The sequence below is a fragment of the Pinus tabuliformis genome, chromosome 7, assembly GCF_031772625.1.
Source record: "Pinus tabuliformis cultivar Carrire ecotype Pingquan chromosome 7, CPIR1, whole genome shotgun sequence".
In the NCBI taxonomy this organism is placed as follows: domain Eukaryota; kingdom Viridiplantae; phylum Streptophyta; class Pinopsida; order Pinales; family Pinaceae; genus Pinus; species Pinus tabuliformis.
Genome location: NC_142293.1, coordinates 377,122,818 through 377,146,694, shown reverse-complemented (window position 1 = coordinate 377,146,694; position 23,877 = coordinate 377,122,818). Strand labels below are relative to the sequence as shown.

The 23,877-nt window shown below is 33.5% G+C and overlaps 1 pseudogene; it reads left to right on the top strand.

Annotated features, from left to right (window-relative positions):
* Window positions 1-20,652: 20,652 nt before the first annotated feature.
* On the top strand, window positions 20,653-22,866 carry LOC149247556 (L-ascorbate oxidase homolog; annotated as a pseudogene).
* Window positions 22,867-23,877: the final 1,011 nt, after the last annotated feature.

Sequence of the window (23,877 nt, the reverse complement as noted above, 5' to 3'; positions counted from 1 at the left end):
TTTGATGAAATATGAAAAATAGAGTAGCTTCACTTCTGCAAGTATAATATCGCTTTTTTATCTCATGTAATTTTAATTAGCATCTACAAGCAGAATGAATGGCTATTTCACTAAATTCATAGTTAAAACCGGTTTCATCGGGATTTTTCACTATAGTTAAGTTGGAGGAATGGTGTTTGAACACCTTGATCTGATGTCATGACTGTGGGTGGCATGAGTAGAACCTAACCTACTATTCATACAACATTTTCACCTCTAATTTTGTACAAACCTTGGGTTGATAATTTAAGTTAAGGAGCCCTTGGGAGTTGCAACACTCTCGTGCAATACCAGGGCTCACCAGCTGCCACGGGACAAATTAATGTTATAATTTCTCTCTGTAATTTTCTTAAATTTCGTATATGGAAGGGGCCATGTTCAAATAAATCATGTTTCATTTTTATATAATTATTTGGAGGTATAAGGGTTTATAAGGTGCTTATTTATTTGTATTTTATAAAAAGGGTATTTCATCTTAAATAAGCGGGGGGTTTGGGAGGGGGTGGAAGAAGGGGCTTTAATTTATTTTGGGAGATATGATGATTAGATTTTAAAGAGTCTTAATTGAAGAATTCAAATTTCTCTTCTTTTGTATGTGAGAAGATGAGTCATCTTGAAGACATCTTAGAAAACAACTAGAAACTTCTTGATTAACTAGAAGAAATATATGTTCTTTTCATACCATTACCTCCTTAGACAAAAATAATGGTCAAAGCACCATACCTTTCTCTAAAAGAGTCTATGTCATTGTGAAAAATAAGCACCCATGGGAAGCGAAGGAAGGACAAGGAAGATGGGCTAAGCTCTTCGCACTTGGATCTAAATTGCAATGAACACAACCAATCATAAACCTTCGTAAGTTGGAGGAATTAGACACGTATCTATCGAAGTCGGGTCAGCCAGAATGGAATAAATTCAGTTGGGATCTCAAGCCAACCATGCTTACCCTGGAACAACCCAAATTTTAGGAACATCCTTTTGAAGAGGCGAGGCTCGTAGTTGTTTATTGTCTTAGTAGAAGCATAACTATAACATCACCACTATTGTCTTATAACAATGATATCATGAAGGAGATATTGTATCTAATAATAGAAGCCCTTCAAAGGTTTAACAACATCATGCTTCCTACCTTTTAGAAGTTTCGCGGAATTTTAGAACTCATGGAAGAATTCAGCTTTGGCACATTCATGCTGAATCTAGAATGTGGTGACTTAATCTTTTATTTTCTCCAAATCTTTTGCACCAGCATTACATCAACTCATCCAAAACATGTAAAAACAAGCATGCAAAATATTGTGTCCTCGTTCCTGGAGAGATGCTGACATCTGCAAGATACTAAGATCCAAATTGTTGACCATTTGGAGAAAGGAATTAGTTGTATCACCAGTTGCTTATGATCTAGTTGAAAATTTGGTCATGTAAAACATAAAATTTTTCAGAAGGGTATTGACTAAGAAGGAGTTGAAGAGGATTGATGGAGGAAGCAAGAACAAAGGAAATAAAAAATATATAAGGAATGGACTAAGGAGAGGACTATGATTTATCTACAAGGGACCTTGGGCACTTGACCATTCATGCCTATGTGATAGGAAGAAGGAAACAAGGGAAGAAAAATTGGAGACTCCTTTAGAACATGTGGATTCATCTATAGGTGGGTTTATTGCTTTTCAGGATATTACTCACGAAGGATTCGAGAAGTCAAGTAAAGATGGTGCACAACAACATAATTTTATTCAGATATACTTGCAGGACAAGTCGATAATCAACCAACTTGACAAGCACTTAGAAGTACATAGGGAAAGGAAGGAGGAAATTATTACTAATGATGTGGTAGAGTCTTGTACAACTGAGTCCATAGATCTCCAGGAGGACATCCATGAAGAATATAAGAAATCAAGTGTAGATAAAATTCCCCCGATACATCTATGTTTGATAACCAGAGAGGATGAATAACATATTGTCCCCATAGGTGGAGAAGGTCTTCAAGGAAACTTGAGCGAGGAGAAAGTAGTAGTGAATTGGCATGATGAGCATGATCATGAGGGGAAGCATGACAAAGATAGTATGCAAGATGAGCCATTTCCATATATTCATTCAAAGGCTCAGGTTAAGGTTCTGAAAGTTGGGAATCTAGTGTAGACAAATGTAAAGACATTCAGCAGTGCACTAGAATTTCTAGGACAAGACTATCGGGGAAAGATTAATAATTTGAAGATAGATATTATGATGTTGAAGTAGAGGATTTAAAGAGTCTGAGGCACTGTATTACAAGAGAACTGGAAAATTGAGGAGCTTATAACAGAATGTGTCGAGTCAACATTCAAGTTGTATAGTGTTGAGGAACGATTCAAGTCGCTCACAAGGGAGTAAGAGGAGTATGGTTGGGAGTTCTATAGTAGTCCTCTATAGGAGTACATAGAGAGGGATTGCAGCTCTACCAACCCACATTTATAGATTAGGTAGAGTAGGGAAGAGTTTTCCAAATGGATCATGTTGAGTAACCAGGTGGAGCAGCATGAGTGGGGCATTGAAAAACATGAACATAGTAAATTTGTTCCATGTGTACGCATTCATCCTTCCCACTAGAAAGATTGGTGAGATATTATGAGTTGGTACTCTATTGATGGGATGATTCTTAGGAGGAAACCATTAGCCAAGGGCATATCACAACATTGGCCCTTGGGCATAAACAATAATGGAGGGCAGAGGTGGTATCATAACCCACAAGTCCCGAGACTTAGGTGGCATTGGGACGAGGAGGAACTATTGATGGCAACATTGGTCAGAAAATTGGTTGGGATCCAGGCCTTGAAGGATCCATTCACGTCTACTTAACAAGGAAGCATAGATTTCAGAGATCTGTGGCTTGAATCTTTTGAATAATTGACCGGAGAATCCACAGTTTTATCATTTTTGAACCAACGTTTCAAATCCCAAGTGGGATCCATCTTCAGGAAGAGAGAATGATGATGACAGAAGAGCAGCAGAGAAGTAATAAATAGTGATGAGGAGGAAATATTTAGGAAAAACAAACATGTCGGCTGAATTAATAATTTTTATTATTTTTATTTTTATTTATTAATTTTTATTATTTTTAAAATTTTTATATAATATTAATATGTTTTAAAAATTTTAAAATTTTTATTTTGATTTGATAATTAATATTAATCTTAATAAGAAATTAATATCTAAATAATTTAATTAAATTATTAATAATATTAATAATACTAATTAATTATATTATTAATATTAATTAAATTGATTATATTAATATTAATATTATTTTATTAATAATAATTATATTAATAATATTAATTATTGTTATTAATTAATTATATTAATTATTTATTGTTATTGAATATATTATTAATCCTAAATATATTAATTAAAATATTATTAATATATTATTAATACTAATTATTATTAATTATGTATTATTATTATTAATATATTTAATTAATTAATATTTAATTATTTTAATCATATTATTAATTATAAAACTAATCATACTACTTATATTATTAATATTAAATAAATTCGATCACTCACTTAAATTCGATCTCTCCAGACATAAAGTTTACAATGGAACTTGAAGAAAACAAGAGCATTCCGTTTTTAGACGTCCTAATCATCAGAAAAGAAGATGGCTCTTTGGGCCACAAGGTTTTCAGGAAATCAACCCACACAGAGAGCTACCTCCATGCCGATTCCCACCATCACCCTGCGCAAAAGATTGGTGTTCTAAACACGCTGGCCATTAGAGCCCCTCGAATTTCCGACTCAGAGCACCTAGAGGAAGAGAAGAAGAACCTAATCCTAACTTTTAAAAGTATAGGCTACAAGGAGTAGGAAATTAATAAGGCCATAGAGAAAGCTGAAAGGAAGTTGTTGTCCCATGAGCCTAAGGCTCAAGACCAGCCTAACTGTGGTATTGTTTTTCTTCCGTATATCCATGGGGTTACGGACAAAATCACCAAAGTCCTAAAAAAGAAAAACATTATCACTCATTTCTCTGCCCCAGGTACTATCAGACAAAGTTTGAGGTCTGTTAAAGATGATATCGACAAGCAGCAGCTTAAAGGAGTTTATAAAATAGAGTGTTCCTATGGAAAATGCTACATTGGTGAAACAGGTCGCTCCCTCCAGACAAGACTCAAAGAACATGGCGCGGATATTAAGAACGAAAGATCTCGTACTTCAGCCCTGGCAGAGCACTCCTTAAAGACAAAACACCATATCTGTCTGGAAAGCGCATCAATTATTGCTAGGGAAGAGCAACATCAGAGACGAAAGATCAGAGAAGCGCTGGAAATCATCAAACATCCTCATAATCTGAACAGAGATAATGGCGTGGAGATTAGCGGGAGCTGGCTTCCCTTGATCAAGGAAATAAAAAGCGCAAGCACTTCCCCTGGTAATAGGTAAAGGCCTCAAGCAGGTAAGTTATCCCTCTCCTTTCTTGTGTCTTTAGTCTTTGTTTTCATTTAAATCTAGGTATAGGATTGTAAAATTCTAGAATATTCTAACCCTAGATATTATTTTCCTTTAGGTATTGATATTCCCTAGGTTAAAATCTATTTCTTATTAGAATTTTTCCCTAATCTCACTTTAGAATTAATATTATATATTAAAACAAATTAATATTAATAATAATATTATTAATAAGAATTATTATTAATAATATTATAATTAATAAATAATATAATTAATATAAATAAATAAATAATTAATATTAATTAATATATTAATAATCATAATATAATTTATAATATATTAATAATAATTTAATTAATATATTGAGGAATTATTTTATAATTATAAATAATAATATAATTAATATAATTAAAGAATTAATAATAATAATTAATATAATCATTATAATTAATATTATTAATAATATTAACTAATATATTAATAATAATATAATTTATTATAATTAATATTAATATTAATAATATATTATATAATTAAAATAATTAACATTAATAATAATAATTTATTAATATTAATATTATTATTAATATAATTAATAATATTATTAATATCCCCTAGGTTTATATCAATTTCTTATTAGAATTATTTCTTCCCTAGGTATAAAATTAAATTAATTTCATAATAAAATTAATATTATATACTTAAACAAAATAAAAATTTATTTAATATTAATAATATAAGTAGTATGATTAGTTTTATAATTAATAATATGATTAATATAATTAAATATTAATTAATTAAATATAGTAATAATAATAATACATAATTAATTAATAACAATAATTAATATTATTAATATAATTATTATTAATAAAATAATATTAATATTAATATAATCAATTTAATTAATATTAATAATATATTAATAATATAATTAATTAGTATTATTAATAATTTAATTAAATTATTTAGATATTAATTTCTTATTAAGATTAATATTAATTATCAAATCAAAATAAAATTTTTAAAACATATTAATATTATATAAAAATTTTAAAAATAAAAATAATAAAAATTATTAATTCAGCTGACATGTTTGTTATTCGTAAATGTTTCATCCTCATCACTATTTATTACTTCTCCGCTGCTCTTTTGTCATCATCATTCTCTCATCCTGAAGATGGATCCCACTTGGGATTTGAAACGTTGGTTCAAAAATGATAAAACTGTGGATTCTCCGGTCAATTATTCAAAAGGAAGCATAGGGTAACACAATGGTTTGTATGTCATCTTCATATTAGCATACAAATTTGTTTGCTATGGATATATGTGCATTGATTGAGGGCAAGAAATATTCCATTTTCTTGATATGGTCAAATTAGAAAAAAAAATTCCCATGGTATTTACCGTCAGATTTTCCCATGGTATCTAACTATGGTATTTGCCTTTATTTTAGAGGGAAAACAATAAAATAAGGTTTCTAGAGATTCCGTCAAGCCTCTAAAAAGGGATAGGATCTAGGCATTTGGATCATCTGGAGTTTTTCATCTTATTGTGTTTTGTTGAGAAATTGATCCTCAGGATGAAAACCCCATGGGTGTGATTTGTCTCGTGGATCCAACCAAGGTCCACAATTGTGCTTCAATTTCTTTGATTTCTTATGCATTGAGCAGTCGTGCATGCTGAGGGACGGGCTCCATTATTTTGATTATATTCGACATGTATCATTTTTCTAAGTATTAATTGAAATAAGGGTTGCATTTTTCCAGGTCCCTTCTATGTTCAATGTTTGGTTGAAAGTATTTTTATTAGAACACTTAAATGTGCCAGATCTGTTGATTATTTCATTGTATGGGATCTTACATAGACCAGAAACAAAGAAACTACACCTTAAGAAAAACCATATGAATCTGCACATGGGAAAACCAGAAGGTGATGACTACATCAGCAAATGAAATGAAAAAAGACTTGTGAGGCATTAGCGAGGCAGTGATGGTGATGGCAGAACAAAACTCCTCCAAAATCCCCACCAAACCCAAGAAAATAGACTGTCAAGAATCACATTAGAGAGGAAAAGGCAATAGAGGAAACAATAAGCAAAGTCCCTCGCAACAGAAAACAAACGTCCACCTTGATCTTGACAGATAACCTAAATATTGTAGACCAGAGAGTGAGATGGATATTGCAAAGGAAATAAGACAATAGAGATTCAACAAACCAGAGACGTCTAAAGGACCCGTGCAACAAGTTAATAAGGAATCTTAATGGCTAGGGTTCCAACTTCAAGCCCCCCACTTGTTCCCATCCATTTACATTCATAATTAATAATTAATGTAACATATAAAAAAATGATCTCTAAATCTTTCTAAATAAAAGATAAACGTTGAAATGATATATCACGATGATTTTGTGTAGGGAAGGGAGAAAAATCAAACTGAACAAGTGCTACATAGTAGCTAGTCTCTGTCGCTTAGTTCAAATATAACTAAATTAAAGTAAAAACATTGAATTCAAGTTAGTGTTAAGGTTTACAATCTGGTCAATTTAGGTTTCACTAATTGGTAAATTGAGGTATTTTGTTAAATTGTAATTATGCATTGTTTGTAGGTATGAACAACTTTGTTGCTAATTTCATTTGTTAAAATATGAATTCATCCACCACCATAAGTGGATTATGATCTAAAACTACTTTTCATTGGCTATTCGATTGTCTTCTTCAGATGTGAGAAAACATGTGAATAACCCAAAACCCAAAAACATTTGGCATGAGTGAAAGTTCACCCCCTTAAAAAATACCAGCAAAGTTTTTAAATCGTCAAGTTTTGTCAACATGTACATAATGATGTAGTTGCATATTAGGATCTTAGACATTAATAGAGTATAGATTAATATGTTTGAGATGACCCAAAAATACTATTAATTTGCTTTTTTTTTTTTATTTGGCTAGAATTTTAGATTTATGAAAATTTCTACTTGTGTATAGTTAATTTATGATAATAAGAGAAAAACAATTTATTATTAAAAAGCTTGTTATATAGTATTATTAATTAAAACATTTTCCATTTTTATTAAATTTTTAAAAATTAAAAAAATATTATATAATGTGTATATAGAATTGACCATTAAAGAGAATAATAATGAGAAAATTTTTTATATTTATTTATTTAACGTTGAATGGTAGCAACATTTTTATATAATGCTCATCTCATAAGGTCAAAGTTATTATCATTGAACTTATGAGCTTGATACTTATGGGATATTGACCTCACATGCATAATGTGGCATTGTGCTTCACTGGTATCTCCATCAATTATGGTTAAGACGTAAATATTTTGTCTTTATTTGTAAGTTCCAAATGGCCATATTATATGGGCCAATGGTTGTAATGTCAGACTCATTGTTGTTAAAAAATTTGATGATATTTGTATTTTATATATATGTTACCACATGAGTTTTCTAATGAAATTTACCTATGTACAGAATTGATTTAACATTTATTATGTCCCTTTGAATCAATATATAGTTCAATGTAGTATACTGCAACCTAGATTTGCTTTGATTAGATAGTACATTGCAATACTCACTTGAAATCATTGCAACATAAAACTTTAATTTTAACTACCCGAAAAAACCCGATTATTATACACTAATAGTTAAAAAATTATATAAATACTCTCACGTTTAAAAAACCGTTTTTAAAATTTTAAAATTTCTTAACATGTAAATGATAAATTCCATAGTTTTATAAAATTATTGATTCCAATTTTTAAGTTAGGTTGATGAAACATATTCACATGGTTTTCTGGATGAACTTTCATAGAAAGAAAAATAATTGGAATCAGGGCCAGCCAGTCCGTCCCAATTCATTTTAATTAAATTTGATGAAACATACAGATGGTCTACTATTGCAGGTGATTACTCTGAATTTCGGTGTCACGTCTCCCATTTTCATGTCGTCGGTGCGTACACCAATAACTAAATTGTTGGATCGAGCTATTGTGGAATTATTATGTGTGTTGTGGAGTTTTGCTGCGTGAAATTATGTGAAACACAAAACTGTGGATGCATGCAACTGAGTGTCAACTAAATACAGAGAATTATTAGTGGACTGGATGTTGGGAATGCGTATAGACTGTTATGATATTTCGGTAGTGGTGGTGTATAATGAGATTTAATGAGATCTAGTCACTAGTACATAAAAGGGGTTTTAAGATGATATTTGAGACAATTTCTAGGTAAATTGTCTTAATTTGAGATAAAAATAAATAAATAAATAAATTCTATTGTTTTAAATATTGTCTTTAAGAGGGTGTATCAAAAATTATTGTCTTAAAAAATTGTTTATGTAAAGACAATATATAACACAAGCATTATTGTTTCTTAAGACTCGGATTAGAGACAATATGTCTTTAATACTAGCTATTGTCTCTCTAGAGGCAATAATTTTTTTATTTAAAGATCACTTTTGTCTTTCTAGAGACAATATAAAACAATGAATCCAGAAATATCTCACCATTGAAATAAATCGATATAAAAAACATTTAATTAAAAATAAACTACAAAATCGTTGATTAATTCATGTTAGCGCACAGTGGAATCGAACCACCAACCTCTTGCTGAACCACCAACCTCTTGCCTGAAAAACAGACACTCTTCCATTGAGCTAGCACACTTTAAATAATTACATGAAGAGTTATGGCAATAATGAAAACTACATTTATAGTCATTGATTTAAAAAAAAAATATCTGACACATGATCTATAATCTTTATAAAAACTATAATCATGCAGACCATATTTTTAACTTACTAAAACTAGTAATTTCCCTAAAAGGTACAAAGAGAGGCAGATTATATCTCTAACAAAACATTTTAAAATCTTATATTAGTATACAGTTAAATGTTCATGTATACAAGTTATCTTGTTACAGTGGCATATCCCTCTGTTGGGATTTCATTCGATGTTAAGACTTCTTTTTCTTCATCTTCTTCTCCACGCATGTATGTGTCTATTATTGTGTATATGCACCCATATAAAATTCCATAACAAAATGTCTTGATTTCCAAACGCAAAACAAACAGAATTATGATTTGTGAATCCAGAATTTGCGATTGATTCAATATCAAAGCAAAAGAAATGAAATAGAGTGGAAATATTCTCTTACACATTTTCAATCAGTTCTCCTTACTTGAAAGTTAATTTACCTGGAATATGATTTTCCTTTGAATTTTAAGCTGGATAGATTCATGGCTCCATCCTAGCTCCACAATTATTTAGGGCCCTCTATGGCTTGGGAGTCCCACACCATCCATTGTTTATGACAGTGAATATTATTGAAGAATGAGAACATGTGCTAAAAATGTCATCTATGTTGCTACTAAATGCAAAGATATATCATGATGATGAAAAAAACAACAAGAAGTTTTGTTAGATTTTAAGCTTCTGTGGAAGTTTTTTGTAGTGTCATGATTCAGATTATCCACAGTTTCTAGTTCATTCTGCCAACGTTTCAAACCCCAAAGGGGGTCCATCATCAGGAAAAATCAGATAGAATATGAATGAAAGATTATTGAGAGAAGAGAGCCTTGCGACCTAGATATAAATAAACCAAGAACCCAGTGCCAAGAAACCATGGTGCACACTCAACAATATAGATAAGCATAACATGTGAAAAGTTGCAAACTATGAACTAGCAAAAGGTCAAATAACTGCTTACCACAATTGCTCCAGCAAGATCTATCCACCAATACATAGTACTTACAATAATAGTAGCAATTAGACCAATTGTGTTGGTGACCACATCAAAGAAATGATCTTGAGCATATGCGTTCACAATCTCATTAGTAAAACTTCGACAATATATTACGAGGAACAACTTCACAAAAGTAACTGAAACCATAATTCCAACCACCCAATGCCATTTGTCACCATCTAAAGATAAACCATCCTCTTATGGAAATTTGGGAATAGAGTTGACAAAAGTTAATTCCTTATATGCAAATTGGGAAAATAGTTTGTCTCTCAAAATACAATACACAAAATTCTAACCATAAGGTACATGATAGAGCATTCAACAGTATGAAATGAAGCATGGAGAAGAAAATCCATGGTTAATATGAGCTCAATATCAGGGTAACCTTTAAGAAAACGAGTAGTATTATAATTGCACAAAAAAACAACAAGAGTATGTAAAATGATTTATTAAAAGCAAAACTATAAAACTTAGGATACAAGTAGGTCCCGAAAAAGGTGCATGGGTTTTTGATGTTTGGGTGTTGCAAGCCCATGCTTCTTTTTAATCTATATTCATAAGACTAGAATTTGTAAATAAATGGGTACTTGTAAGAGTTGATATCAAAATAGGAGGGTTTCTACTAATGGCCATACAAGAAAACAAGTCAGAAATATTTTAATCTATATTTGAAAAATAGAAAGCAATTCTGCCAGATATCAAAGAATATATAAAACCATAAATGGAGGGTTCGCAAACTTAGTTTCCCTATTAGAGATTATAGAAACTTCAAATTTAAAAGGAAAATGTCCAAATAACTATTCTAATCTGACATTTATAATGCAAAATTCAGAGTATATTACCTTGCACTCAGGCTCACCAAACCTCTCTGGTAGTGAAACATCAATATGTTTGACCTACAAAATCAAGAGCATATAAATTCTATTAATGTCTAAAATGGAGCCCCAAAAAATCCTTATTCATAGTATGGGAGGTTATTCTTTAATGCAATTTGTACATTGTACAAGTCGAAATATAGCACAATACAAAAGAAATGTAGCAAAATGATGAAGCTTAACTAACAAGTGCATTATGATGTTATGGCAGGAGGAGGTTGCGTGGAAAATTCACTCAACTAAAATCTCGGAACAAAGAAATACATGAGCTTATTTGGATCTATAATCTCTAAATAAAATTCCAAATAAACTAGACATGTTCACTACTTCCCATATAAGTTTAGCTTCCATATTCATGCAACATCAATTTCAGTAACAACAGGCATGACCTCTAGTAAGTGTGCTTCAGTTTATGTAGGTTGGGTTGTGTTCTAGCAGAAGCTTGATGTGAGTCTACCCCAACTAACCTAGGTTTGATTCTCATTGTATGCATGGTTGGGCATCCCCAAAGTGACACATGCCAAGAATTTTGCACCCACTCAGGCCAAAATTTTCATAGTTCTTTCAAAAAAATAAAAGAGGAGGGGATGCTTCAGTATGTATTTAGGTTGGGAGGGGGAGTGCCTCAGAAAGCAGTTGTTGCAGAGAAAACAAAAATAAAAAATACCAAAGCATGATATAAACATGGTACAATATCTTAAGCCAATCACCTGGCCATGTGGATGGTCTCACTTTTTATACCATGTATATTGTGGTTGATATGCACCCATAGAAATCTCAGTATCTCTTCAACCATCCATTGAACATTGGTTAATATTTGTAGGTTAGTGTTTTTCTGCGAAGAATAACTACCCTGTTGTATATTGGTTGTAGTGAGCTTGTATTTTTTGTTTTGGTTGTGACATTCATTTTATTTTTCAATATATGCTCTTGGTTTATATACATCGTTGTAAGATCTGTTGATGCTTTGGAGTACTGCACTGCTTCAGCACGTACCTTCAAAATAGTTTGCAAAGCATCCTGCAAAAACACTCAACTTTAACTTTGCAGAAGTTACTCCTCTTATCAATTTGGAAGAAGAACACTCACCCTGCATGTTCCTGTCTAAGTTGAAGCGAATTTCCTCTCATCTATTCTAGAATGCACTTGTAGCTACTTCTACCTTTATATTATTTACATTATGTAGGAAATGTAAAAATTCTAAATCCATTTCCACCAAAAGGATGAGGATAAATTTGGCTCAATATTGTGCTCAATGGAAGATTTGCAGGTTGTTGAGAAAATAAAAATCGGAGGCAAACCCACTTAGATGTAAAGCCTGAGCTCAAATGAATATATTTTGAGAGAAATATTTAGCTATTTCAAATTTTTCAAAAAGGCTAAATATTCAACGAGGAAAGCAGTCACCAAAAATAAGTTTTTACTGACAAAGAATCTTCTTCCTTGTAGTAACATTACATTAAAAATTGAATGTGTTATTTTGACAAGCACAATAGGAAGAACATTTAAAAAATGATCATGATCTAGAAGTTATACTACAACTCCTCTGATACCTGTTTTCTACAACTCTAACCTATCTCTTTAACCTATCTAAAACCTATCTAATACCTATCTTTCTCCTGCAATATCTAAAACCTATCTTTATATAAAGAGTTATTTCAATATATGTTTTCTACTTTCAAATATAATTGAAGCATATATTAACATTTTAATATGTAGAATTTCAATATCATATATATACATAGATAGATATATATATAGATATATATATATATATATATATATATATATATATATATATATATATATATATATATATATATATATATATATATATATATATATATATATACATACAGACACACACACACACACACACACACACACACACACACACACACACACAGATATATATATAACTCATAGATCAGGATCATATTGCAAATGTTCTTCCTACTGTGTTTGTCCCACATGATTGTGATGCTCATGACCATGAAACATCTAGTTTCCCAGCAACTGTTGTACATAGGATTGGAATACCAGATATTAGGATACTTAATATCTAGTAACAACTTCTGAAAATATCAATAAACAAAGCCCACTCTTTCTCACTCATATCTGATACTTTGATTTAAACTTGTGATTTTCCTTGAAGGAAAAACTTCTGATAACAACTTATGAAAGTATCAATAAACAAAGGTCACTCTTGCTCACTCATATCTGAGACTTTGATATATTATTCAGTCATGGCACTTTGTTCATACCCGCTTTGGACTGCTCCAGTAGCGAGATTCCTTTTCTACTACAACCTTGGTTTCTCTTTGAGTAACTAATACATCTCAGTGATATCACTTTGAGCACCTAATAAATCTCACTGATGTAGAGAGCCCTGCAGACAAAGGGCCTTTATGGTTGAAAGAGTCCTTTCTTGCATTCACCCCTAGAACTCGCTCCTACATTTCATTTTCCTCTAGACGTGAAATATATTCCACCTTTGAAAGTGGACTACGACATCATTCTTGCGGAAGGCCAGTTTGATGCAAATGAAGATCTAATACCTCCTTGAGAATTTATGAGTGTGCCATATGACACAGGAGGAATTTGCAGATCATGTCTTTCAGAATTTTTTAAGGAAAAACAAGGCAATAATTGTGGGATTCCACTGTACTCAGGCACATTTAGAAACTTGTTAAAATGATTTACTCCCATGGAAGCCAACCTGTTGTTAAAACTGTTGCACGACTCCTTTACCCAACCACTGATAACAGAGTTCATGTAACTGAAATCCAACCACTGATAATAGAGTTCATGTAACTAAAATCCTCATCATTCACAATTCCACTCTGGCTTTAGGGAATGCTTGGGAGAAAAAATCTGCTAATTATTCATGTTTAGAAACACAAATAATTTAGGGAGGTTAAAGAAATCCTTAGAGTGAAATCCTTCATTAATAATCAAAAGCTTACCTAGGTGTTTTTACATGGCTTCATAGTCATACTAGACTCATTTTTACAATAATACTGTAGAATTTGGGGTTTCAATGATGACAATGACACAAAAAATAATTGTCCACTATTGTGTACTCTGTTTCTCGAAACTATTGACATGTACATGGTCAACGAGCCCTCTATCCAACCATCCTCATGTAAGACTCTCTTCTTCTAGTTGTGTGCCATGTGCCCTCACATTGACCCAATGCTACTCTCATGTGTACCAATGTGGTCACACAACTCCAATGCTCCTCTTGAACATATATGTGTTTGGGTCCATCACCAACCTCTATAAAATATGCTCCTGAACCCAAGTATCCTCAAGTCAAGGTCCAACCTCCAAGGTATATCAATGGCCCCAAGCTCCAAGGGTCAATGCCCAATGCTTCTCCTCCTAGGTAGGCACCTCCATTGATTGAGAAATAGATTCCCCATTGTAGTATGTTGATTAGGGTAACAACCTCCTTGAGAGGGGCACCATGCCAGTACCCTAACCAAGGTCATCCACCCAAACTGAGCCATCCAAATGTCCATGAACCATTGCCAAGGGGCTAGGAGACAACGCTCTGCTGTCAAGGTGAAAACACTTGGTGTAACCCCAAAAGCTAACATGCCATATCTAAATTAAAAACATATGACTCTGACTTCTTCCTTTTATCCATAAGGAAAGTTTTTGGAGCTAAATTATATATATCTGAAAAATGTGTGTTCTTATCAACTAAGAAACCCCTGTTTCTCATTAGCAATTAAACTAGTATAAAAGGCTGCAATCTAGGAGCTATCAATTTACACATGATCTTATGAATGGTGTTGCTAGTGAAATTGGTGTAAATATACTACAATATCAAAGTTTTTCCCTCTAGAATTAAAGCAATCAAAGTTGAGTTTACAAGACCTATAATTTTTCCTTTTGTAGTTGATTCTTCCATTTGTTCCAGAAAATCCAGCTTTACTATCTAGGCTGGTAGAAATTTATTCAGGAAACATCTGGTCTTAGTGTTTTATTCTTCTCTTAATAGAAGATAGGTTTTTCCATCTCCTCCTGAGAAACATGCTTCAAAAGAAAATCCTTTACTTCGTGGTTTACGAATCTGGGAATGTTAGCAAGTAAGGAAGAATCATCTTCTTACCAAATCCTGACACATTATTTCCCATCAAATTAGACAAGAAATGAAGAGCTGAATCTTTAATCTCATTTTCTCTTACTTGATCCAACTTCCAAATTTACTATGTGAATACCACTAATGCACCTCTAACTTGCAGTTGTTTTTGGAAGAATTTGATATTTATGTCCCCATCATTCTAGATTTAATTCTCCATTCTGATTCCTATCTACCACATATATCTTCCTATTCCCTTAATTCTCACTCTTCTTCTATCTAGAATGATTCCATCAGTCTTCCCAGCATTGTATCCTTGATGTATTCTAATATTTTGTTGATGCTCTATCTTAATTGAATTGGCCTCTTTCCACTTTTCTTTTGACCAATATTTTTATTTGTTTATAATATTGGTTAATTTTATATCCATGCTAAACAACGCTAACCCTTCTAGTTCTTTCTTCAACCATAGCTTTAGCATTTCTAAGCAAACCTGATCTTTCTGAAGAGTCAGACACATTTTGAATTGAGCTAGTCCCTATTTTGGGGAGGGTTATAATCCAAATGAATTGGCCATTGATTTGATTTAGTATCCTGATAGGATACATGATTCTAAATTTAAGCTGCTTGAAACAAGATCCTCTTAACTAAAGACTTATTAGTCTTTTCACTACATAGTTAAGACTTTTTCTTCTATTTTGTAATGTATATATATACTTTTTGTTGGTTTGACATCTTTAATTTCCTATGTTCATAAATGATTATGTTTCTTCTCTAAATGGTTTGTTAATCCTTGTTCTTCCTTTTTCTTCATTCTCATCAATAGTATTTTAGGATCTGTAGATGCCATCCAAGTCCTAGGGTTATTGAGATCCCTATCTTTGAAAAGAGTGTCCCACAATTGACCTTTTCCAAGGAAAGAGTTCGGACATTAAGGGGTTTTTAATTCTTAAGGTTATCGAGATCCCTGTCTTGGAAGAGAGTGTCCCATAGTTGACCTTTTCCAAGGAAAGATTTTAAACATTAAGGAGTTTTGATGTGTGATGCTTTAGAGAAATTGTGTTCTGAGAGTTTATAATTCCTCAATCTTCACATTCTGATAACACCTTGGGATTACTTGTGGTAAATATTCTAATCTTCATGAATTTGTAGGCATCACAAGATTTCTCTGTATCAAATTGGGCTTAGCATTGCTATGTTCATTTGTTACGTTTTCATGATGAGCCCAAGGTAACTGAATGAGATGTAGTGTTTAGAACACCTTTAAACAATGAAGTACATCTAGGTAAGATCATCCCAATGAGCACAATGCATTATGTGTAATGTGCATGTCAAATGAAACTAGAAACTTACCAATTAAGGTTACCCATAAAGCCCCAAAGGGTGGGATTGAAATAAACCATAAATTGAGTGATCAAGAAATTCTAAAGGTCTAATAAACCCCTCAAATTGGGTTTACATTAAATATTCTCATATCCTCCCTTAAACACAACTTGGAGGAGCTATGAAGGTGGCATTATCTTAACAATGTCCCGTAATAATAATTTCTTGTAGTTAGCATCATTATTGCAACCTTTCCTATAATTTTTTTAGAGAAATCAAATCTCCCATCATTTCTACCCTTAACATAGTGAGACTGAGATTATTGACAATGAAATCCCACACCATAACAAGGTGCAACATAACAGTTACCTTCACAACACCTCTACCCAGTCATATTTGGAACACAGTGCAGCAATCTCATGCAATAGGGCATAAAATTAAGAGTTCTTTATAACTTGAACCTCCAATCTACATAACCTAAGGTGCAACAAGAGCCTATGCACAAATGGTCAGAATAGGTTTCCCAAAAAGCTCTATTAAGAATAGTCTCCAAAATCATAGTTCTATCAAGTTATCAACTAAGCAATCTCAATCATGTAACCTTCAATCATAAATTCTCCCAAATCATGCAAGAGGAGCATCCGCCAAAGAATATTTAGAACCATCTAAGATAGCAAAAACTTAACGTTCTTTGCTCAAAAGCTCTTTTTGGTTTTTGGCGCATATAAAAAAGTAGTTTTTTGGTTTGTTGCTTTTAATCAGAGTAGTATCTAGGCCTTCAATCACTTCTTTTTTTACTTTTCCTTATTTTCTTGTCATCGAATAAATCTATATTATTTTGTTGACTAGCCATACAATAGCTAGGTTCTTGACAACATCAAGTTGATTTTTTACATGAAAACAAGCTCAATAACATTCCTCTTTAAACATAGATAAAAGGATCACTACAATCAATAAGGCTCACATATAACAGCTTGAATCAATTCTTTCTTGCATGGCATAACATGCCAACATAGCAACAAGAGAAATCAATAGGAATAAAGAGATATTTATGACTGTAAAATTGATTATACACATATTTATGAAGTTCTTTGACACTTTTACAAATGTTTCCATGACCACTCATCAACCCAACCCACAACCAATCCTGGTAGTTGGCACTGGTCCACAATTATTCCTCCTATGCCTCTTCTACAAAGATCTATAAGCATCACTGCTACCATACTAAGAATTTAGACTCTCGGATCCTCTTCTCTATGATGAGGATTTTTGCAGGGAAAAGAGTAGTGTTCTTGGTAAATAGATGGTGAAAAATGTAATCACCCCCCAAACAAAGGTGCATGTTGTCCCTTCAAATCAATAGAACTATCATTTGTCTCCAACTTAGGCATATACTATCATCAACCAGATCATCAGTAGGGGGAAGTTTGCACTCTGCAACTCAGCATAATTATCTTTAGCAACAAACAAAACAACGAGTACAAAATAACCTTCTTGCAAATCAATGTAAAATTACCTCCATATGGCAATGGAGTCTGACTATATCTAGGTCATGCTCTAAGCAGTCTCATCTCAAGCTCAATAGGGATAACCATACCCTATCCACTCTTCCCAAGTCCAACACTTGTATATCCCATCTGGCACAACCACTGGGATTCAATAGCCCTAGTATTTTTCTCAAATTCAAGGTAAACTAGGTCATTAGTAGCTAACAAAGCATGGGAAGAAGGCACTTTATCAATACCATCCTTATCACAAGCATCATCCCTATTTCTCTCTATTAAAAAAAAAAATTTCAAACAAGTCACTAAACACCTTTATAAAAGGATATATATTTTGCACTATAAATCTTTTAACAATAAATTCATTGAATCCTTCCACCCTTTGATTCTAGGTTGGAAAATTACCATTCTATAATTCTTACCAACTCACTCTTCACACATATCGGTCTAGTATGATTTTGAGTGAAAATGTACAGGACCTTTCCTTTAAACTGAAGCAACAATATATATAGAAACTTGACTTATAAGAATGAGTTTGCTTCAAGATTTTGAAGGGAGTTAGGGCATGTTGTTGAGACTGGCTGCTTTTGTGGATACATAGACATATCACTTATGAATGGAAAATAATATATGCTCGGATCATGATTTACTACTTAACACAGGTAGTGCCTCCACATGGTCAATAGACACCTCCTAGGCTTTAGATCATATTATCGTTAGACTTTATTGGCATTAGCACGTAGATGCACTAGAAGTATGCTTCTATTGATGCAAACAAGAAAGCCAATACTCCATTGGTTGTGCTTCAGTTGACTCTTCCATTGTTGTCAACACTAAACTTCCTTCACTTTTCACCAACAACTCTTAACAACACTTTTGTATTGGCTAGAAAATCACCGGTCAATTGACCACTTCAAGGATTTAGTCTTTTTTCCAAGAAAAAAATTGTATATTTTCTATTTCAAGTAGAAATCAAAATATTGTGCCTGCTCATAAGTCTCCTTTCAGACTACTTCTAGATTATCATTAGATTCTGAATAACGTCATTCTAATAAACAATGACATCAAAAGTACATTTCTAGCTATAGTACTAACATTACAGAAAACCGAAAGTAATATCTTAAAACTGCTCATTAAATGCCTTTAAAGTTTAAAACAATACTTCTTGGAAAGATAACACCAAAATACTCTCTTTGAATTCCTTGCTGTGAAAATCCCTTCATTGACTGCACTATCCTACTTTCTTCATGACTCATTTGAATCTTATGGAAAGCCCCCTCATTTAGACACTTGTCAAATCATACAAACCAGACATGGTAGTAAGTTAATACATCATTTTCTCCCCTTCCATTCTTTCCTCACACTAGTGCGGGTGGTTCAAAAGTGTGTAATGGAGGAGTTTGGCACTACATGTGGGTTTATTTGGCCAGGAATTGGGATGAGGACTCATTATTTCCCTTTTTATGGACTTTGGTTTCCTCTCCAAGCGTGAGTGTTGTTTGGTTTGGAATTGGAATTCTATTTGAGTTATTTGTCTTCGTTCCAGGATTTGGCCTCCAATGTGATAGAGAGTGGTGGTTTGTTGTTTGTTTACAGTGTTAGGGTGGTGGCAACGACTCACTGCCACTATAGCAATTGTTGTTGTGTTTTGTTTGAGCTTGATGAGGTGAAAAGAGGAGTGAAGTGGTGTGGAAAGAAGATAGTGCTAAGTGGAGGCATAGTGTAGTGTGATGAATTCTACCATTTGTTGGGATAAATGGAATGAAGATTTTGAGAACCAAGTTTAGAAGAAAAATTGTGCGAGGGATTCCTGTGTAGTGAACACAGAGTCATATGTTGGAAATTGGGGAATGGCAGAAAGAAGTTGAAGCATTCACAGGGATTGAACACAGGAAACATTTGGAGTTCAATGTTCAGCTAATATCTCTATAGTTTCTAGTTGGAAGAATTGTGGTCCATCTTGATTTTCCTCTAGAAGTTGTTTCATCTTCCCCCTGAAGACTCAAGCCCAATTGTGGAACTTTCCCTCTTTCATGGCACTTTTATGCTAAAATTTGCAGGATATCCTCAGAGAAAGTGCCTGTGATACTTTGCTACTTTACATCACTGACAGAGGCTGAGAGGAGGACAATAACGAGTCCTTGAGATTTATGCTCTCTAACATCTTAACTTTTTCAGGCTTCTAGATCAATACAACCACAAACACAATCATAGGTACATTTTTTATAATAAAAAAATTATAGGCCAGAGGTAGAATGGAGTAAAGAGCTGCCCAAGAATTTGTGCATTTGGTGCGTAATTTTAAGGCCTGGCTTGTGTTGGGTTGTTTACAACAAAGTTGGAGTAAGGTATTGATTGCTTCTGCTATCTCAGTCCAAGTTTATGGAATGTGGATTATTGATCCATTTAGTTTAATTAGAATTGCTTTTGTTATAACTGTTGTGCATTGCAAGATCTATGTTGTTTGGCTGCTCTTTTCTCTAATATATATGAGAATGCAACAGATTTTCTGAAGAAGCCAATTTCTTAACATGCAGAGTAAAAGAAACCATTGTTGAATAATCCCATCTTGCTGGAAACCAATAAACATATAAAACAAGACCTAGAAAAAGGGCCAAAGATCTTCAGCAAGAATTCAATGGGTTCCTTGAGGTTGTTTTTCATCATGGCATTTTTTGTCTATTCTCTAGCTGAAGATCCCTATAGATATTTTACATGGAACATTCCATGGGGCGCAATACGGCCTCTTGGTATTCCTCAACAGGTATAGTTTTAAAAAATATTAGGCTTGTTTAAATGCCAATAGTTGTGTCTCACATATGATTTTCCAAGATTTTTCTGAGACATATTGTGTTATTGTTATAGGGGATTTTAATAAATATACAATTTCTGGGACCCCAAATTGAGAGTGTCACCAATGATAACATCTTTGTGAATGTATTTAACAACCTAGATGAAGCTTTCTTATTAACTTGGTAAATTATTTGGGTTCTATCTTTGTGGATTGATCAACTGAGATTCATGGATTTATTTGGTGATCTGCAATATTGCATTGAGGTCTTTAAACAAGTTTTGGTATAGGAGTGGCATCCAGCAATGGAGAAATTCATGGCAAGATGGAGTACCTAGCACAAATTTCCCCATACCAAGGGAAAACTTTACGTACAAGTTCGAGGTGAAGGACTAGATAGGTAGCTACTATTACTTTCCATCATTGTATTTGCAGAAAGCTGCAGGGGGATTTGGAGGACTAAATGTAGCTAGAAGGGCCCTGATCCCTATTCCATTCCCTCCACCTGATGGTGATATCACTCTACTTATAGGTGACTGGTACAAAACCAACACTTTAGTAAGTTATTAATCCATCCCTGAAACATGTATATCTCTTGAAATTAAAGAGACTGGGTATGTTCAACTTCAGCCTATCCACTAGAATGTTCTCTTGCAATGCATCAATCTGACCATATTCTATCTTTGGGAAGATCCTTAGAAGAACACTTGATGTGGGTAGATCTATTGGTAATCCTGATGTTGTTCACATTCATGGTCGTGGGCTGCCAAATGAAATAGCAATTACAGTGGAACAAGGTACTTATCGCTAATCTCTATCATAAGGCAGTTTGGTAGATTTAGTACAGGTGTTTCTAGCCTTTCAACGATTCACAAGATCTAGTTTATTTTTATTTTATCTAATGGATGTTGAATCCATTGCTTCTTCTCTTGAGATGTATCTAAAATGACCCATCTATTAATCTGCAGGGAAAACATACTGCCTCCGAATTTCAAATGTGGGATTGTCATAATATTTGAACTTCAGGATTTAGGGTCACAAATTGAAGCTTGTGGAGGCAGAAGGATCTCACACCGTTCAAAATGTCTATGATTCTACTGACATTCATGTTGGCCAGTCCTACTCTATTCTGGTCACTGCAGATCAGCCACCTCAAGACTATTACATTGTTGCATCTACCTGTTTCAAAAGTCCTGTTATTTTTAATACTGGCATTTTCCGCTACAACAATTCCTAGAAGTAGGTTTCTGGACCAATTCCAAGGGGTCCAACAACTGAGATTGATTGGTCTGTGAACTAGGCCAGAACCATCAGGTTTGGTTCTTGCCCTGATTACTTTGGTTTTAGCATAATGCATGTGTGAGATAATCTTATAGATTTTATAGATAAATAGATAGATGAATGTATATCTATATGATTGATAATGTTTTATGATTACCAGAAAATATAGATAAAAGATCATCATAAAAATTGGGGATAGTTATTAAAAATAAATTTCAAATAATGGTTAATGTTTTTTTGGTTTTAGTAGTTGGGATTGTGGCTTGCTATCTCATCTATCTAGGTTCAAGTCTCCCGAAGCATGTTCTAGACTGTATTGTTTAGGTTAGGTTCAAGAAGGAAAAAGCCCCCAAAGAATCTCAGCTAAACAAAGTTTAATTTTAAAATATCTAGGAGTTTGTACCTATCCTATATAATCAAGTTCTCAAAATTTGAATGGCTAATGTTGTACAGATGGAACTTGATAGCCAGTGCAGCTCATCCAAATCCACAAGGATCTTTCCACTACGGGAAAATCAACATTACTCGAACAATAATCCTCTCAAACTAAGCCCCCACCATCGATGGAAAACAATGTTATGTAGTGAATGGTGTTTCCTATGTGTGTTCCAAAACACCATTGCAACTTGCATATTACTACAACATAAGAAGAGTGTTTGTCGCTAGTGCATTCCTGATAGTCCCAATGTTACATTATCTTCTCACAAGGTGACGGTTGTGCTAAATGTGGAATTAGGTGCTTTCGTTGAGAATCTGAGAAGAAAATACAAAGGGTTGTGACTAAATTCCAGTGGAAATTGCTACCGTTAGAGGGTAATTCAGAAGTATTGAGGAGCTTATGTGTTGAGGAGCTGCGTACAAGACTACAAAGTGTAGTCAAGGTATGAGAAGGAGAACAAGTAGGAAAATTTGAGGATTTTCCTGCTATAAATAGGGCTAAGCTTTTACAAATCCTTATCAAGCGCTTAATACCTAAATCTTCCAAATTGTGTATGGAAGTGGCAACATCCTTCAACAGAGTACATTTATTCACAAACCCTACAAACCATATATTTCAAATACATTCCTATGTTTGGTCAGGGTTCCCTAACTATGCTTTTAAGGGATTTGGAAGCCAACTGGATATCTTGGTCCTACAATTGATCCATACATTTAAAAAAATTTAAGTGTTTGACGTGTTTGAAGAGCGAAAACGAGAGAAAGAAGGAGTGCACGGGACTTGAGCTTTTGGTATTTTTGTGTGAACACTTCGTTCCGGGCTCTGCACCCCATGGATGATGAGAGTAAATCCCATTAGCAGTGTCATGGTGAGGAGGGGCAACAATTGTTGTGGCTCCTAGAAATCTCCACAGTGCTCTCCATATTTTCCCTTTGGTTATGTGCTCCTCTCTACTGAATCAATAATTACCGCGGCTCCTGGAAATCTCCAGATTGCTCTCCTTTTTTCCCTTTGGTTATGGGCTCCTTCAAGACTTTGTGCCCCACATATGCTGAGAGTAAATCCCATGGCCCCACTAGTAGTGTCCATGTGAGGAGGGGCAATAGTTATTGTTCCAGACTCTACGCCCCATGGATGCTAAGAGTAAATCGCACGGCCCCGCTAGTAGTGTCGTGGTGAGGAGGTGCAACAGTTACTGTGGATCTTGGCAATCTCCACATCGCTTTCCATTTTTTCCCTTTGGTTATGGGCTCCTCTCTGTCAAATCAATAGTTATTGTGGCTCTTGGAAATCTCCACACTGCTCTCCATTTTTTCCCTTTGGTTATGGGCTCCTTCCAGACTTTGCACCCC